The sequence below is a fragment of the Dendroctonus ponderosae genome, unplaced genomic scaffold, assembly GCF_020466585.1.
Source record: "Dendroctonus ponderosae isolate FM_Combo_2020 unplaced genomic scaffold, Dpon_F_20191213v2 Dpon_F_20191213_2, whole genome shotgun sequence".
Classification (NCBI taxonomy): domain Eukaryota; kingdom Metazoa; phylum Arthropoda; class Insecta; order Coleoptera; family Curculionidae; genus Dendroctonus; species Dendroctonus ponderosae.
This window is the reverse complement of record NW_026018165.1, coordinates 261,450-268,745: the sequence shown is the minus strand read 5'-3', so window position 1 is coordinate 268,745 and position 7,296 is coordinate 261,450. Positions and strand designations below refer to the sequence as shown.

The 7,296-nt window shown below is 37.2% G+C and overlaps 1 protein-coding gene across 1 annotated transcript in view; it reads left to right on the top strand.

Moving 5' to 3' along the window:
• Nucleotides 1-2,909: 2,909 nt before the first annotated feature.
• LOC109542342 (lissencephaly-1 homolog) overlaps nucleotides 2,910-7,296 on the top strand; it is a gene marked incomplete in the record, with an annotated part of 61,713 nt that continues 57,326 nt past the window's right edge. The window contains 1 exon segment of the mRNA XM_048663822.1: nucleotides 2,910-3,079.

Here is a 7,296-nt window from a genome sequence, read left to right as displayed (position 1 = left end):
TTGTTGTTTGCATGATACACTTTTCACAAATTAATGCTACTTGGCGTTTTGCCAATTTATTTACTGCAATAAAAATTTAAAATGCTTTTGAACTTTTTATTATCAACATATCCAAAACCAATGGCTGTCGAAGTACTTTAATTGAGATTAGGAGTATGTTTATGTTCAATTTGATATATTTGTTACAGGTCTTCCCACTGTTCAAATATATTAAACTGACTATTAAACATCTCTTAATCTCAATTAAAGTAATCGGTCACCAATAATAGTAAGGACACAAACCTTCACAACAAGTAGCAGGGACGCATACTCGCAAGCAGATTTAAAACGCAGCTGTGCATTTGCGTTAATAGATGACAGCAGGTTAGCGCGGGTCCAACAAAGTGCGAGAGAGTGGGCTATCTATACTTGTCTTTATCTATGGTATAGATAGCCCACTCCCTTGCACAAAATTGCTCCCATTGAGTTGTCATGGGGGTGGTACACACTAAGCGGGTAATTTGAATTTGTAATATGCATTTTAATATTTTGGATTTTATAGGGTGGGAACTGTTATCTCCGGATAGATGTATTTGAGTAATATAGAAATTTTATAAATATTCACTCATAAAATTGTAACGTTGACGCATTTAAAAAGAAAAGTTCATATGAACAATGTCCGAAACAGGTTACGCCATGTTCTGCCACAGAGTGCATTACAACTTTTTCCACGTTTCCACGTGCTCTCAAATACCAGTTTTATGCAGACTGCCCTTGGCCATCCAATCCACAATTTCAGTGGTAAGACTCTCCACTCTGGAACCTGAACGCAGCTGAAGATATTTCTGGAAAAATTCAATCGAGTGGAAAAATCTAAGATAGCAGACAAAATTGTCTCTTGTCAATGGTTGTAATCACAAAACACCATATTTTCAGTATTTCATAAGGGTCTCAGGTTTTAGTAGTAAGAAAATTTACTTTTACATGCCCTTACTTTTCTGCTGCGGGCATTTTGGCGGCAATTTGGAATATACCGTAGATATACATTCATGTTCATGTCAGATATTCATTCATATTTGACCGGAATATTTGTTTTGAACATACTAGGTATATTCACCTGCGCATATACACAATATATATTGCGATATACCTGGCATGTTCATCTGCACATATACCCAATATGTACATGTATGTACATACCTAGGATATACCTTTTATGAATATACATGCATGTATATTCCACGAACATTCATGTTAGGAATGTTCACCCATGTATATTCCCAGGATATTCCCGCAATGTTCTGTATATTTTTTGAACATTCTGGGATATTCATATATCTAGCTATCTGGGTCCATTATTTCCGTTGCTGTTGAACTTTCGAAAAGCAGTTTCATATAAAAGTTGTTGACACCGTGGACAAAGTGCGCATATTTAAAAAATATCTTTTATGATACAGTGTCTCAGAAAAGCGAGGCAAGATCAAAGTGTATTTTTTTAAATAGAACCACCCATTTTTTTAGTAGCTCATGAAATGTAGCTTGAAACGCTGCATGTACACCGTAAATTGTTTTTTTTCTTGCTTGCGACGTTGGCAGATTATCGCAAGTACCTGTATATTAATACGTCATTAGATAGACAATTAACAAAGTTACAAATTTGCATTTACACTTTAAGCTGTGAAATCAACCGTTTTCAAATTATAAATTATTTTATTTAAAAATTTTAAAAAGTTGTTACATTTTGTAAGGTGTTCACTTTTATTGTCATTATTTCTATTGCACTTATTAGGCATATTTTCATAACTATTAAAAAAATTTAAACATATTAAGTTAATTTGGCTACCAATAATATGTGTTATATTATAATAAATGCAAGTACATTCAAAAGTATGGATGCAAATGTTACAATATAATTATTGCTCAACTGAAATGACAACATGGATGGACTCGATATTTCTCGTTTTTTATATAGAAAATAAATGGAAGCAGAATTACTCAATACAAATTCATTATCATTGTTCTGTTTCACGTCATTTGAATTTAATGTTAAGCCAGCCGATGTTGATTAATAATTTTCTATTTATGTTTAGGGCATTTTCCTTTCGTTAGCTTTATTACTCAATCAATTATTTTGTCCCCAATAAATTTTTAAGGCAATGCAATGATGTATCTAATATTTTAATCTTTTTTTCCTCTAGATAACTATACTTTATATTTTTGTGCATGTTTTCGAGATGCCCATAGCACCATACTCATATTCAATTACAGCACTCTCAGTTTTTTCATGGACCTCTCATTGGTGGCGATTATAATTCGTTTGAGTGGAAAAAACCATTTTAGAGAAATCTAACATAGAAACCTAACAGAATCATAGAAACCTCACATTTTCTGCAAGGGCTCAGTTTAAAGAGCTAACACTATACTTTATTGCACATCTGAGAACTATGCTTCGTTAATAGTCATTTTAGTTTTCAAGCTTAAAACCCGTTGCAAAGCACTTGTTAATTAAAACTAAGATTTATGAAAAATTAATGGAATGTGACCCAAGGGCGGATCCAGGGGGGCATGACTCCCCTCTTTGAGCTGGGTTTATAACGACTAACGATAGTTTTTCTAATTTCATAGACAACAAAAGACTGAATTTCTACTACTTGACCCCCCCTGAATTTAAAGGTGGATCCGCCCCTGATGTGACCAAAACTAAATAAGCTATATTTAATCGCATTAATCAGACAGGAAAATAGCACGACACGCCCAACATTGCAATGAGTACCACATGACCTCACTTAAATCGACGGAATATCCTACTTTGTATTCATTGTATCATGGACGTCACTACTACGCTTTCGGTTCTATAGCCGCATATTCTGTGATTGGTTAGCTTGTCAGTGCGCATTACATGCCACTCTGACGTTTTGGTGCCCTACGCGTACGCGCATTCATAGATAAAGACAAGCGCGCATTGTTCTGTAACACCGTATTCTGTGCTGTGCTCTCAGCTGTGGACTTTAGAAAGTGTTTTGTGCTATTCTCACAATAAGTTTTACGGACAGACTCGTTTTCAAGTGAACCTTTGTTGTACCCATCATTCTACGTAGCTGTAAGTACCTATATGAAAAGCGTATTTTCATATGCTCAATGTTATGTATTTGTTATAAAGAAGTTACAGTTGGATTGGCCAAATCATGCAAAATGGCCGATATTGATTTTTATCACAAAACTGGCTAAAACCGAGATGCGAAATATACTAGTCACTTCGTATGTCAGGCCATTCATTTTGAAAATCTTATTAAAATACGGTTATATGTGGTAGTACATAGAAATATTTTATTCATTCGGTTGTCATTGCTTATTAACATTAAATTCGCAGATATTCCAAAATTAAAGAGCCTTCAATGTTTACAAACCTGTGTGATGCCACATATATAAATACCTATAGCTATATAATTTGTTTGAATCGTCCGGCTAGCTGAACATTGACTGTCGAACCACCAATATTATGTTACATTTTCAAGTACACGCTGGCCTGTCCAACTATGTTATTGATTTACTGATAGGACTGAAATTGCACACAAAAATCGACTAGTAATTTGTAACATACATGTATGTATATTGGTTGAACCCAAAATATTTTAAATCTTCACATCTCACATATCTCGCATAATATATACGATTTATTGACACGAGTTAACATTTATTGCGATATTGTAAATACATTTCGTTCAACTATCACAATTGGGATACCAAAACCAGTACTTAAACTAGAGTTCAAAGAATTGAATCAATTGATTTAATCGTGATTTAAATCACTTTATTTTTATACTTTTAAACAACCAACAAACAGTGTTTAATTAATGCCTCAATTAACACTTGTTAAAAATTAATGTATTTAGTTTATCATTAAATTGATTAAAAAAACTGTTCAATTCATAAAATACACAAGAAAACTTTATTTTCTTGTTTTATTCAACAACAAAGACTAATATTAATTATTAAACAAATATTCCTTCTTATATTTACCTTAAATAAAAGTAATTTACAAAATTTTCTGGGTTTCAATCATTTAAGTAAGTATATTACCAATTTTTTTTCAAACTGCTTGTTGAGTATTTCGCCTCAAAAATGTTTGTCTTTAATGCCCGGTTTCTGAAACGATCTTTATAGTTGCAATAGCCTAAACGGGCCTATAATTCGGAAAAATGGGTTTCTGAAACGTTACATTGAAGAACCGATAAACGGTCGCTCTCGAACCTTTATCGGTTCTATAAGTTGTAGGAGCAGCGCACGCAAGCGTATTTGCTATTAGCGTCAATAGACATACGAAATCAGCTGCGAGCAGAGAACACGTTTTGGGAAAACAATAATAACATTTTTGGGAGCAAAATTTGCCGGATTTTTCGGACTCATTTAACGAGGAAGTTTTCGATGTTCTTAATAGTGAAATAATTCGAGCACGGAATGATCATTTTAAGAAATACAGCGAAGATGAATTCCGAGATCGTTTCAGTTTAACCAAAAACGTTGTTCACTACCTAGAAAAGCTACTTCAGGAACAAAATAATAGCCAGTGATACAGATAAACCACAGTTTATCTGTTTGCTAATTACTCTAAGGTTTTATGCAACAGGTAGAATGACAAAATATATTTGCATAGTTTGAATTTATTTGTTTTTTTCTTCGTAGCCCAACACTTATAGCTTGTAATATTAAATAGGCACCAGATCTCTGAAGTAAAATAAACCGGACAATTTTTTTTGATAACACAATTCACTCTAACCGGTCTTTATAAATTCTTCTTCGTTATATGGCTTTGCCCACAGAATACCAAGCTTCGCCTACTTTATAGACTCGATAGTTATGGATCACTAGCTTTGACGTTTAGACACGTTGAGAAACCCACCATAAGTTATAGAACCTACAACTTTAGCGGACCGATAGTTATCTAACCAATAAGGGAATCTACCAGAAATCGGGCATAAGTAACATTCAGTCGGCGGTTAACGGATGTATCAGACAATCAGCTAGAATAATAATGCTGAAATTAAAAGGAACGTTATTCAATATACGCATAGTTCAGGAGTACAATCCTACCGCAGCGAAAAGTTAAGAAGAGATTGAAGACTTCTAGAGTTAGATTAGGGTGGTGATGAAGAACGTGGAAAAAGAGATGTTGGGCTCCCCGTCGTAAAACTACCCGTTTTACCACGAGTACACGGTTCGGTGTTAATGGAAGGCCGTTTAAACTAATAAACAACTCGTTTATTTAATCTTAAGCGGGTGTAAAACAATTGCTTGCCCGGTGCGTGGAACTATCGAACAAAAAAACTAAACTGTGCGTACTCTCGACGTCAGTACAACCCCCGGCCAACGCCCTTCGCTACTAGTACCCCGACGCTCCACGAAAGGCAGTCGTGGGTGGCTCACTTAAGCGCCGCCATCTCTATTCGTCCATGGCTAGAGATGACATAGAGACGTATACTTACATAGCTCTGGCATACTCCCACCTGAGCCATGTATATCAGATAAACATGGCTCACATAAAGAACAGAGATATGTTGAATCAGTCAATAGAAACCATGTAGAAACATCCTGCACGTTCAAACTATATCAATTAAAGGAAATACCAACTAAAAAATACTACCTAACAGAATACTTAAATCTAAAAGTCATTCAGCGCATCTAGGCAGGGGATAAATCTTGCGCCCTCTTCTCGTAACACTCGCTTTCGTTTCGGGTGCTCTGCTATTAGACACTACCGGATCCGCACTATCACTGCCGTTTCCTGCAACTTTGTCCGGCTGCTTGACAAATGGTGACCAGACGCCTTCTTCCTTGTGTACACCGTCTCCTTGAGTCCCCGAAGAGTTTGCGGTACACTCTAAAGGGTACAACCGTTGTATGGGTCGCATAAGCTGACCCCGTTCAGTAAGGAGTTTAACCAGACGAACTTGTCCATCCTTTCCTGGGAAAAGTTGAACCACGCGACCAAGAGGCCAATGAATCCTTTTTTCTTGGTCGTTGCCTACGAGCACGATATCTCCCACTTGAACTTGTCTGCTGTTCCTTCCTGTTAACCACTATTTTAGTTGTCCTAGATATTCGCTCCGAAATCTCCTCCGAAGGTCTGCCATCAACCTTTGTTTATGTACCACCCTCCTAGATAACGAGTCAGAATCAACTACATCACAATCGGCTACTTGGCCTACTATCTGGTCTCGGAGGAACATCATTGGCGTTAGAGGAACTAGGTATTTGGTGTCTGAGGAATTGGTAGTGAGAGGCCTTGAATTTATGAATTTGCAGTCACAAAGCACAGTAGCTAGGCTTTCGTAGTCCAGTGAGGCACGTCCTAGCACTTTCCGTAATAATTGTTTTAAGACGCCTACTAGACGCTCCCAGAACCCACCCCACCACGCCTACTAAATCGCCATTGAATGCGTTCGACGCCAAAACTTTCCGCAATTTTTCCAAAGTCCAATCGAGCAAAAGCATTGTCCGTACCCACAGAATTAGTCCCATTGTCACTATATATTGTCTTTGGTCGACCTCGTCTGGCAATGAATCTTCGGAGAGCTTGTATGAAATCAGATGTGGATAATGAACTGCACAGTTCTAGATGTACTGCTCGGAGTTGGTTCGCATACTCCCACCCTCTCAGGCCAAACTTGCCTTGCGCCATTAGGATGCTCGATTCCTCAATAAATGTTTTCAACCCTTTTCCTTTGCCGAAGCGTCAAAAACCGGCCTTATTTTTGTGATCACGCTTTTTGGCTTAATCACTGGCCTGTGTGGTAAATAATGTGCTTTCTACCTTGGGCATGCTTCGGTTATTTCCTCATAGCGCCCATCCGAATACACCTTTATAGTTCCGAGAAAAAGTTCCTTGGCTGCTATCGCTGTTTCCTCCCGTGTCCGTTTTTCAGCAGGATCCTTTATACCTAAAACATCTAACTCCCAAAGATTAGCAATTGAGACATGATTGGTGAAAAGAGAGATAAACGTCATTGACCGTCTTTGAGGGTTTTCTAAAGGGATCTTGCCCATCCAGCCTAACAGGGATTCCACGGCGACCAACCCACATTGTAAAATATGTCTTCTACCCGTATATAGTTTTCCGACAATATCGGAACCTATTAGCACCTATATAGGGCTGGAAGTAACTGAATCGGAGATCTGGATATTCAGTCGACGTAGTTCTTCCGTGCAGGGTCCTCGAAATACAGAAGCAACCGAGCTGCAAATAACAGGTTGATCTAGTGCTTCAAAAGTACAACTATAGTTGCCATAGCTCAGTTTCACGTCATAGCAGTCGTGCTT